Raw genomic sequence first — 7,843 nt, 5'->3', positions numbered from 1 at the left:
GTTTGTGGCGTTTTTAACATAACATACCAACATTGACGTTTAAAGACCAACATGGTTTTATTTTTAGCAAATTCGTACATAACCTTTTTTATTTCTTATCTCATTTTTTTTACCTTTCTTGGTTTTTAGAGCTTTGCAAAAATTACGATCTCAAAAATTGCGCTCTGAAACTGCTCTTCAAATCGCAAGAAAAAAATTGTTGACTCGTTTGCAGCTATTAGTTTTGTTAATTTTTTTTACAAGAATCGGTTGGTACAACATTACCAACGCTCCTTATCTTTGGTTCGAATTGCAACCATTTTTCGGTATCACACGCTCGAAATTTGGAAATTCTTTGTGTTTTTTGTACAATAGCTTTTTTCAAAAATTTGTTTTCCTGCAGGGCAAGTTTAATTTTTTCAAAACCTAAAATCAAGGTGCTCAAATTTCTCGAATTCTTCCTTCGCCTCGCTGACACATCTGGCCGCAAAAATTTTAAAACTTATCTCTAGCTTTCTTCTAAAATAAGGAAATTGTTTCGGAAAATGATACAGTCATTTTAGAACCTCAGAATTATGAAGTTCTGATATGATCACAAAAAAAACAGACTTTTTAAGGAAAATCTTTGTTCTGAAATATAATGGCAGTTTCAATTTGTTTCTAGTCTAAACTCGGGGATAATTCAGAAATAAAGGCAAATGTTCACATGATAACCTCCAACCGCAAAGTCAAAAATTTCAGAAATGTGAAAAGCTCAGAGTCAAACAATACCTTTCATACCCCATACGGTTTACAATTAAGCAATTTGACAGATAAGATGCGTCAGCCAAAGTTCTGAAAAAGAATTTATTGCCATATATGACAAATTCAATCCATTTAGAGAGGTCGGTTCCATAATCATAATCAGGACATTCCACTCTGTCAAAGTGCACAACAAGAGAAAATTGTCTGCGAAAAATTCCGATTATTAAAAATGTTAGCCCTGCTAGACACTATAAGACCATAATTTGTCTTCAATTTTATGTTTTGTTTTTGGTATAACACTCGACGACGTCTCTAAAATCTTAACGAGCAAACATTTTAACAGTCTGAAGATCTTTAGAAGTAATTTTACCTTCAGGACAATTAGCCCTCTCAAGAAAGCCTCAGATACGGTTAACTAACAGTTACGCAAGGGTAAAATAATCATTTCTCTATAAATCTGAACAAAAATTCCTGAATAAGAGTATTGAAATGATTTGAAAAAAAATTTGCAATGATAAGATTTTTAGTTTCATTTAGTAATGTTAAAACAGATCTCAACTCAAAAATGTTGGAGCAGTCCCTTTAGACAATAAATTAGCAGTACCAATTGTTGTGTACTAAAAAAGAGTCCAAGTTTCCTGAGATCGTACAAACTCATTTTCAAGGTCAAAGAAGCAGATATTTTTGCGTTTTTTTTTAATTACCTCGTTTTCCTCCCGGGTTGATCCCTGGTGAGAAAAATATCCATTAAACTTACATGGTTCATACTGCCTATACAATTATTCAGCAAATTATTTCATTCATTATTTTTGTTACTGGTGAGAAAATCCAGAGATTATTCATATGCAAGAATGGTATCCAAAATGCCCTTTTTTCAATTTGAATTCCTTGTACATACATGCAAAGGTCAAATACCACTTGACTATTTCTCGAAGTTAAACGATTAGGATTTACGAGGTTCCTTATAGAGTTGCGGTTTGGTTCCTTTAATGCTCTTATTAGATTTTGCGGTGGTTGGCAAGACTTTTTGCAGCGTACATCAAATATGGAGGAAATTGAAATCATCGAGCGTTTAAACATTTTATGGAACCGTGGTGCCATATTTTTCGCTATTTCAGCATTTAGCGCAATCGCTGAATCATCTTAATATGAAAATAAAGAAATTTAGCTTTATTTAACTATTCACATACATACACAAACGTGCACGAACACACACACACACACACACAGACACACACGCACCCAGACACACAGACACGCAGACACACAGACAATCAGACAAACAGGCACACAGACACACCCATACACAGACACCCTCAGAGAGAGACTAACAGAAACACAAACACACAGTTACACAGACAAACAGGCGCACAAAAAACAGACACAAAGACACGCACAATCATACAAATACAGACGTTCAGACCCACAGACACACTGACTCACAGACACGCAGACACACAGTCAAACAGACACACACAGAAGCTTAGATACACAGTCAAACAGTCACACGCGAGCAAACCTACCGAGACAAAGACAAACACACAGACACAGACACAAAAACATGCAGACACCCAGACACACACACACACACACCCACACACACACTGACACCTAGACACACAGAAATACAGACATACAGACTCACAGACGCAGAGACACACAGACACACAACACAGAAAGACACACAGACACACAGATACAGGCACACAAACACACAGACAGACAGGCAGACTCACACACACATGCCACTCAGAGACACAGACACAGACACATTCTGAGACACAGACCGAGACTCAGATACTGACAGAGACACAGCCACAGACAAAGAGACAAGAACAGACGCACACACACACACACCCCCACACACAAACACACACACACACACACACACACACACACACACACACATACACATACACCCACGCACACAGACACACAAATTCACTTATTGACGCACACGCACACACTTGCGCACATACCCCCACAAATCACACACACACAAACACACATCAAACATCAAACATCAGAAAAGCAGTGCTTATGTGTGCACTGAGTGATTCTTTTCAATTCTGTTTGCAATTTCAAACTCAGAATGCACTGAGTGAGTCTTTTCTATGGATTCCTTGCGGCATTGATTTTTCCATGAAAAATTTTATAGTCTTCAAACCATCACAGACTCCTTATCATATGTAACGCTGTTTTAAGGTTAGAGTACAAACTATATACGAAAATTGTACAAAAGATAAGTTAAGTTTTTGTACAAAAATTGAATTTCACCGGCACAAAAAAGGCATACAGGGCCTAATAAAATAATCTATAAAAAAGACGGTAAAAAGATATAGATCTAGGTTTCTAGGTTACAGAAACTTTTTGATAACTCAATCATCGACTTTTGGTGCTTGTACGATTCATCATAGTGTTCGGCACGGCATAAATGGTAGAAATTGTCAAAATGCAAAGCATTTCCCAAAACCAGTGAAACTGCAGAAGAAATAAAGTCACCTGCACTTTGTAGACCAATCAATTAGAACTCCTCTTTACGTGGATCGCGGAAGAACGTGCAGCATAAAAAGCAGTAAACATGATTGTAGATACTAGACTGAGCAGCGCCTGAAATTTGACAACTGAACAGAACTTGTGTCCGCCGCTTCATGTACTTTTTTGTTTTACTCAAAATAGTTCAAATGTTATATCCCGGCTAATTTTTCAGACCAATAAGCAATGTTTGCAATTTCTTCCATTTTGCAACCATTCTCACATTTTCTGACAGTGACTGGAGTAGCAGGATATGAAAAATCACCTAAAAATTTGTATTTAAATATTACGTTTTATAAGATAAAAACGTAATGTCGAAAAATGTCAAATTTGACAAATAAGTTGGTTAACATAACGGAGGCTATCAATAGAACAGATCAACAGTTTACGGATCACGATTCATCAGTCTTTCTCCTTTTTCGAAATGTAAAATGTTTGTTTTGTCTTAAGTGATACAATTTTTTCCAATCACTTGTTGCGAAAAAGTTTTCCCTATCTGCGTGTATAGGAGAGAAATATTAAATGAGAAAATTGGATGGTCTCTTTAGCACAAGAGTTATGAATTGAAAACAACAAATACATATAAAATAGCTAAAACTTACTTGGCTTCAATTTTAGGTCCCTTAGTTTCATTTACTGTTTGTACTTTGAGGTCACTGGGTAGTTTTTCATTTTTTAACATCTGATGTATAGAAAAATTCATTATAATATTTTGGACATTGATTCGCTCTCCCGTACCTTCGTTAAAAACTTTAAAATGATTATATTTCCCTGTCTTATGATATCAAAATGCAGACTTTTTCCTCCTTAAGGATCCGTCCCATGTTGGAAAGATTTTTTCCTGACTTCAACCATGCAGACTATGATAACCCAAAATCAGACCTTGAATTCTGCTTCTTTTAAAAAATTTGTGCCAGTTTATATCATTTCTGGGTATGGCCAATTTAAACAACAAAAACCAAGTTATAGGTTTTCGATTGCGTTAAGAATTTGCTGGTTTTAACGCAATTTTTTCAACAGTTGTAATCAGAACACAGTCAAACGTTTTCATTGTTCACACTAAAAATGATCAGATTTCAGCTAGACTTTTTCTTTGAATTTTTTCAGTAAAAAAGAATGATTTTACAACTACCCTCTTTGTTTTATATTGTCTACTCAAGATCCTGAACACGATTGCATAATGTCATTTTTTCAGATGTTTATCCTAACAAGGATGCTCGATAATGTGCAATTGCACATAAGGTTCCGACCCCGCTCATCCACAATTTCGGCAAAATTGTCTACCAAATGAAGAACAAATAGAAAAACCCAAAAATTTGTTCATGAACAAAAAGATAGCCTCCAAAGCAAAAAAGTCAGTGGACTAAAAAAGGATGCTTTAGATTGATGAGATATGCCAATATTAAGAAAGCGATTCATGACTAACAGCAAAACCAAACAAAACAATAAGTATTGATTACATCAAAAGTTTTTGTCCGTTTTAAAAACAAAACTTAATAACAAAGTCAAAAGAGCGTCAGATAAAACTGGAACAAAACAAAATAACTTGTAATTCACCACAAAAGATATTGGACCAGTCCATAATAAGGCTCGGTATGAAGAACAGGAACAGTAAAGTTGAAAAATTGGCTTATTTTTTAAAACAATTAATTTCAAAGTAATGAAAACCATTAAAAATCAACTAAAATATTCCATAGGTCAACAATTACCAATGCTTTCAGTGAGTGGACTTAAGAAATGTCGGTATTCAATATTCAATGCGGTTACGAAAAAAAAACAACAAATAGAGAACAAACAAAAAATCAATTAAAACTTGCCAGAAAACGCTTTTGAAGTCGCAAAGCCAAATTTTGGTCCTCAAAATGTGATCAATTGCACTTTCTTTGATCAACGATAATGTATTATGTGACTTTTCATTGATGAAACCAGGTAAAAAGCAGACCAGAAAGAAAAAAAAGCAAAAATAAGTAATACATAAACATGTATTACCTATTTTTGCTTTTTTTTCTTTCTGGTCTGCTTTTTATCTGGTTTCATCAATGAAAAGTCACATAATACATTATCGTTGATCAAAGAAAGTGCAATTGATCACATTTTGAGGACCAAAATTTGGCTTTACCAAAATTTGAGGACCAAAAAAAAATTAATTCCAAAGACATGAAAGCCAATAATTACAAAAAGAAATAATAAAATAGGTTCGTTTAGTCTTCAAAAGAAGCTGTTGCGACTTGAAGTTATCCAGAATATGTCTTACGTCTTAAAAAGAACGTCAAATATGACAAGAAAAAAAAATTAATTTGTTATTAAGTCATAACGATTAAAAGTCATAATGTAACAAACATACAACAAAAGGAACAAAATTGCGAAATTAAAGAAACGTTTTTTTTTTAATTTTTGTAAAACAACTGTTTTCAAAGTCATGAAATCCATCAGCTGTCTACTAATATTAGCAAAATCTGCTCATATATTCTTCCGAGAAAAAAAATGGAATGGGCTCATTGTCCAGAAAATTTTAGGCGAATAAAAAGACAAAGTAAAAACGACAGTTAAAGACAAAATTTAAAAAAAAAATCAATTAAATTCTTCTAGAAAGTATTGTGGAAGCTGTTAAAACCATAATCTCTATCTTTAATGATTTTTCATTTTATCAATTGTATTTTGAACGCCAATAATGTGATATATGCCTTCTACGCTTGACGAGAGATTATGAAAAATGGGAAAATAGCTAAAAACAAAAAGAAATGCGATATCTAGTAGTATCAAAGCCAGAAAAACCGCCGAGATTAAATTTTAAATCACTAGAGTAAAAAGCATCCTTTCTTTGCTGACACTAAGCTACAAGTTGACAAAAATAAGAAAAAATAGACCAAGTTCAATTAGCCATTATTTATCTAAAAGTCAACTATTTTTAAATGTCAAAACGACCATAAGCTCTCAAGTAAAAAACTAGATGTAAAATTATGGATCTGCTCGGGAACCAACTGGACCTATCCTTACTGAGTTTTGATTTGACATGATCTGTTCTTTAATTAAACCAAAAAATATCGACTAAATTGTTTTTAAAAAAAGACCGATTGATTACAATCCGAATTGTTTCTGGATTAGAACACTCTATGACTGGTCAAAAACTAGCCCCGTTAATGATATTCGTCCATTAGGAGCACTCATTTACTCAAAAGTTATAGATATAGATAAATTGTTAATTAAAAAAATGCTGCATTTCTGATAATCAACGATTAAAGTTAGCAAAAAATGGCAAAGTTTTAGCTACAGAGTACTCTCAACGGAAGTTGAGCTAAAAATACTTCCCTTTTGAGTCTACAAAGATTGTGCTAGTGACGTTTGGGTGATGTGTACTTCCTGCAAATTCAATCAAAGTGGACTAAAGAAAAGTATTTCGCGCTGTTTTTAATGAAAAAGTCAGAATTTTGAAATAATTATTTAAAATTTTCGACAAACAATTTTTAGAAAATAGTCGACAGTTTTCTTTTGTCTTTAAAAACAAAATGAGCAACACTTTCATTAGAAAAAAATTTAAAAATTTCTGCAAAATTGACAAGATTTTGGTCAAAAATTTTCTTAAAATAAGAATAAAATCAATGGAATTCACTCTATTTTCTCAAAAACTTAAACTTCTACGTGAGCAAAACATTACTTTTAATGAAAAAAAATCTAACTCAAAATCATTCGATAGCGTTAGTTTTTTGAGACACTCCATTTCAAAGGAGGGAATAGCACTACATCCAAAACATGATGAAAATTAAACTAACTAAAATTAATTGGAATAGTTTATTGGGCTAGCAAATTTTTACATAAGAATGATTCCTGATTTTGCAACGAAAATGCAACTCTTAAAAAGCATCAGAAATAGCCTTTTTTCATGGAGCAAAATGCAACATAAAGCCTTTGAAGACAAAAATGAATTATGTGCTAACCCACTTCTATGGCCATATAGTTTACAAAAAGATGCAGGAGTTTCTACTGACACATTCGAAAAAACCATTGGCGGGGTTCTTTTGCAAGAAGGACATCCAGTTATATATGTACCGATAAAGTTGAACCCAGCGGATTAAAACTACTTGAACATAGAGTGGGAAGCACTGGCAATTGTGTTTGTGATCACAAGATTGAAGCATTTCCTTCCCAGTAGAAGGTTTACCCTACAAATGGACCACAGACCAATCAAATATCTCGTTGCGCCAGACGAGGGGATCCCGACGACAGCATCAGCTAGAATCACAAGATGAGCAATAGCTCTAAGGTGCTTCGACTATGAGTTGAAGTACACACCAGGAGAGCAGATACCCATGCAGATGCTTTGAGCCGAACAAAATTTGAAGAAGATGAGTCCGACAACGATCGAGTGTGCTTCGCAATCAATAACATCTACTCCGCTCAGAGTAATTTTGTTACCCAAGCAGAAATTAAAACTGAACTTGGAACATACAGACTCATCCAGGACAAAATGGAACGAATAAAAAAGCGGTAACTGGAAACAATGTTCAGAAGCGAAAAAAAGATTCAAACAAACGAAAGATGCACTGACTATACACAATGGAAACGTCTTCAGAGGTGTTGCTCCTTT

The sequence above is a fragment of the Convolutriloba macropyga genome, unplaced genomic scaffold, assembly GCF_964194025.1.
Source record: "Convolutriloba macropyga unplaced genomic scaffold, txConMacr16.3 SCAFFOLD_565, whole genome shotgun sequence".
Taxonomy (NCBI): domain Eukaryota; kingdom Metazoa; phylum Xenacoelomorpha; order Acoela; family Convolutidae; genus Convolutriloba; species Convolutriloba macropyga.
Note: the sequence above shows the minus strand (reverse complement) of the source record.